Source organism: Amblyomma mixtum, chromosome 1 (genome assembly GCF_055824585.1).
Source record: "Amblyomma mixtum isolate Tamu chromosome 1, ASM5582458v1, whole genome shotgun sequence".
NCBI lineage: Eukaryota > Metazoa > Arthropoda > Arachnida > Ixodida > Ixodidae > Amblyomma > Amblyomma mixtum.
This window is the reverse complement of record NC_143012.1, coordinates 197,325,690-197,330,557: the sequence shown is the minus strand read 5'-3', so window position 1 is coordinate 197,330,557 and position 4,868 is coordinate 197,325,690. Positions and strand designations below refer to the sequence as shown.

The following is a 4,868-nucleotide window of genomic DNA, read 5'->3' as shown; positions in this document are numbered from 1 at the left end:
AGCCAACGACTTCAAACGGGCTTTATTAAATGCATGCTCAATATTGCGCAGAAATATTTCAGAATCAGCATGTCTAATGTTTATGAAGCAGTAAAAATTAAAATCGAGCAGCTTGGTTTTCTTTTCACAATCCCTTTAAATTACACCGCCTGCACCTGAGTAAAATTTTAAAAAATAAAAAGGAAACGTAAGAGTGGTCGCTCGAAATCACATGTCTAGTCTTTCCGTTTCTACTCTGATGTGGCATACAGTAGTTTTCCAAGGCCGTAAAATCCGTACAATCAAATTGCCAAGAAGACCAGAAGTTATCATAGACGCCGGAAATCCTGTCAGCATTTTTTTCTTTCCGAGAAGGTGACTGCGTTACTGATAAAATTGATGAAGATGATAAAATAACCCCCCCCCCCTCCGCCCCCCACCATTTCCACTTCCACGTAACGAGGGCGGTACTACTTGATTTTTCCGACGTATAACCTTTCGAGCTCTCAGCGAATCAGCGAAAACGAACGAAAACGAAATTATTCGTTTCGCACAGACCGGTTACAACATTCGTCAAAAGATGGAGCCACCATACTATTCACCTCCCTTCGTGCTGTGCCGCAGTCTTCTCAAGATATGGGAGCCTCATGGTTCAGCGAGAGTGCCAATGGCCCTGATAGCTTGTGCTTTGCTAGCGGTTGTGAAGTTGCTGCTCACGATGGCGTCTCAAAGGACAACTGGGCGGCATGCAGAGCGAGCGACTCTTCGCATTCTTCTATCTCCACAGCACTACCGCTCTGCTCTTCCTTCTGTTTTGACGATACTTGCCCGCTGAAATAGCGTTTGACGAGAAAGTGACGAAGCAGTCGTGGCCGGCGAATAGTTCCCTTCTTCGGGCGCAGGTATCGACATCTGCGGTTTGGTCCGTTGCCTGAATGCCGTGTGTGAATGCAGATTTATAGGCGTCGATAAAAAGTCTTTCGCTTTTACGTAGTTTTCCGGCTCATCCAAATTCTGTTCCCGGTAAAAGTGACAAATGTGTAATATTGAAAGGGCTGAATCTCACAGTCTGGCCGGACTTAGTGTTCCCCTTGGTCAGCATTAAACATTGCAACAATTTGTGGGGATACACATGAATCCCCTGCCCCATTGTAACGGCCGCGCGTAATTATCACGCGATGCTATGCGCGCGCCGTTCGGGAGGTTTTGCGAGGGAGGGCACTCTCGCCACCCCTGCTTCCTTTCGCTCCCCGCCGCGGAGACTTTCCCTCTTTCCCCTCTTACAACGGAGAGACCTCCTCTCCACAGCCCGGGAGGAGACGCGATTCTCCCGAGGCTCGCTCGTCTTCTGGCGGGAGCCGTGCACACGCACGGATGAGAGATCTGCCACGGAGACCGCTGCCCTTATCGCCCGGCCACCGTGTGTGACTTGACCGCCGCGGGCCGTGAGCGAGGAACCACGCGAGGTGAGCGGAACCTTCTTCCCCCACATTTTGCGTGCGTTCTGCCCTTTGTGTTTTCCACCCCCGTACGCGAGCGGAACATCCTCGCTCGTTACGGCGGTTGTATTGTTGCTGCTGCATTGTATTGCTCGGGAGCAATAAACGCTCCTCCGAGTAGCATACTCGTGTTTGTCCCCTCTGGCCCGAACCCGCCGTGGTTGCGACTCACCGCACCGCGGGTTGGGGGTCACAGCTCTGACTGCTAGGGCTGGCACGCTGGTGCTAGAGAGCGACAACTGCTTCTAGCCCTTTGAGCGTTACTACAAGAATAGACCCCCATATTCTTGGCGCCCAACGTGGGGCCAGAGGTGTGACAAACCGAGTGTCTGTGCGAGCGACTGCCGACGCACAGACTAGCCATGGCGGCGAGCGGGATTGACATCCAGTCCCTGCTGTGGTTGTCCAATACGGCTTCTCAGCAGCAACATCTTGACACGGCAGTAACAACTACTGCAGGTGTGTTCCCATAGGCTGACGCTAGCCCCTGTGATCTTATATCGTTTGAGCCGAGCGGTGCTTCACACGACACACCGGCTCAGACGAGCGGCGACGCTAGGCACTTCTCGCCAAGCGCTATGCCGCCAGGTAGGGAGAGCATGGCGCGACACGTGCAATCTTGCTCGTCCCACCTGGGCCCTCAGCCAGAACTACCTGGCCAGGCCCAAGAGGCTGTGTTGCGCAACGCCTTGCGCCTCATAGAGAGCCTTACGGGTATCGTGCAGAACAACCTGCAAACACCCGCTCCAGCGGCGAGTCCGAGGCTAAGGGTGGACCTCCCCAGCTACGGCGGCTATCACGATCTTGTCAGTGCCAACGAGTACCTTGAGCGCATGCTGACCTACCAGCAGGCGACAGGGCTTTCCGATGGCGAGATTCTGGCGCGTGTCGTGCCAATCTCACTGACTGATCAGGCTGCCCGCTGGTTCCGCCTTACTGGCCATCGGTCTCGCACGATGGAGGAGTTCCGAGCGAGGTTTCGCGAGGAGTTCTTGCCCGCAGATTACGACCGTCGTCTGCGGCGCGAGTTGGAGCTGCGTACTCAGCATCCGGACGAATCGTTGCTTGAGTACGTGAGGGCGATGGACGAACTCTATCGTTTTGCAGACCCCTCAGCTTCGAACGGCGAGAAGGTAGAGCGTGTCACGCGACAAGCGCACCCTACCTTCGCAGCCTACCTACGAGGCGTACCGTTCAGGGACTTGGACGAACTCGCCTCGGCAGCCAAGCGCATACAGGCGGACATACTCGCCTCCCGCGCGTATCGGCCACCCCCGCCAGCGTCGCAGGCACTTGAGCCGCGATGCGCCTGGAACGGAGACACTTTTCGAAACCGTTCCCGGGGAGCCGAATTGGTTGCATTCAGTGACGGGCAACTGAGAAACGGTTGGGAACTGTCAGACCGAGCTCTCGACCCGTACACGTATGCTATGCGGTCAGCACACGCTGCGCGTGGCCAAGGTATGCAGAATCGGGACCGACATACCGACCCGAGGACGCTAGACCAAAGGGCATCTGCGACGGTTCGCCCGGCAGGGAGGAACGGTCAGCCGGCGCGAGGCGACAACTGCCCCGCCCGGCAACGGCCGAATACCCTCTGCTACCGGTGCAACCAACGAGGGCACTACGCCCGGGAGTGCAGTCGCCCCGTGAACCGAGAGCACGCGCTTTCGGGAAACGAACGCAGCCGCCGGTAAGCAACGCTTCGCAGCCGGCGGCGTCAACAGCGGTGCTCAGTGAGTTACACGAACTCCTAGCCCCGCTGGCTTGTCGTTTGGAACCACCCAGCGACACGCCAGTACCGCTTATTGAGCTTACAGTGGCACAACGTAAGTTCATGGCATTGCTAGACACAGGAGCGAGCGCATCCCTGTTTGGCGACGAGGTATGTGAGCATCTCCGTCGGAACGGACTCCGACTGCGAGCGAGCAACCTCACGTTCCGATTAGCCAGCGGCACTGCACACGCGAGCGGTGCCGCGCGGCTTGTGGTGCGGTGGGAGAAAAGAGTGAGGCGCCAGCGCTTCGCTCACCTCCCCGGCCTATCGGTTCCAATTATTCTTGGTAGAGACTTCCTCGCCAAGACGGGGATTGTTATTGACGTCTGCAACGGATGATATAGGGAGCGAGCATGTGGCACCCTGAAACCTTTCGTTCAACCCCAAAAAGCGTCGAAAGCACATTCGCTTTCCGATGCTTCGCGCGCAGACGTACGCAACGATCGCCCGAAAAAGAGCCTCGAAACGCCTTCGGCCCGGCTGAACTACCAGCCTGTCGACCGCGTCGAGAGGAAAAGCGCGGAAGGGAACCCCTCCCCTCCCGCGCGACCCCCTGTCCCCCCTGCGGTTGCACTCTGTGCCGCGGCGGCATGCAGGCCTCCCCACCCGCTGCTGGACAACTCAGACAGCTTGTCGGGGGAGGAAAAAGCGCGTTTGTCTCTGCTCCTAAACGAGTACGACGCCGTATTCAAGGAGCGGCCTGGCTGCACTACGCTGGTTAGGCACACAATTGAGACAGGCGACGCTGTTCCATGGAAGTGCAATCCTCGGCCAGTCAGCTTGGCTAAGAGGAAAGCGCTCGATAACGCACTGGACGAGCTTCTCGATACAGGCGTTGTGGAACGATCAAACAGCCCCTGGGGGTTTCCAGTGGTGCTGGTGCCCAAAAAGGATGGAACAACCCGCCTTTGTGTGGACTATCGACGCCTGAACGAGGTGACACGGAAGGACGCATACCCACTTCCGAGCATTCCCTCGATAGTGTCCAATGTTGGTGGAGCGAAGTACTTCACTACGCTCGATGCTAGCAGAGGATACTTTCAGGTGGAGATGACCCCCAGTGACCGAGAGAAAACTGCCTTCACTTGTCACAGGGGACTTTTCCAGTTTACCCGAATGCCGTTCGGCCTGGTCGGCGCGCCCGCGACGTACCAGCGTCTGATGGACCGTGTCCTAGGCGATGCAAGGTGGCACCACGCTCTTGCTTACCTGGATGACATTGTCGTGTATTCGGAAACCTTTGATGAGCACTTACGCCATCTCAGGGATGTACTGGAAAGGCTGAGGTCTGCGGGAATCACTCTGAACCCGAACAAGACCCAAATAGCGGCGACCCGAATAACACTGTTGGGGTTTACGCTAGACAAAGGACGCCTTCTGCCGTGCGAAGACAAGCTGCGGGCTATTTTGCAGTTCCCGTCGCCGGCAGATACAGGCGGACTAAGACGCTTTCTGGGGCTGGCGAACTTTTATCGACAGTTTATCCCAGATTGCGCAGCTCTGCAAGCCCCCTTAACAGCGCTGTTAAGGAAAGGTGTGAAGTGGCATTGGGGACCCGAGCAAGAGGCGGCACTACGCCATCTCACTTGCGCGCTCGCGGAAACCACAGAGCT

At 56.6% G+C, this 4,868-nt stretch overlaps 1 pseudogene; it reads left to right on the top strand.

Moving 5' to 3' along the window:
* The first annotated feature begins 1,840 nt into the window (after positions 1-1,840).
* LOC149370503 (uncharacterized) lies at positions 1,841-3,175 on the top strand (annotated as a pseudogene).
* Positions 3,176-4,868: the final 1,693 nt, after the last annotated feature.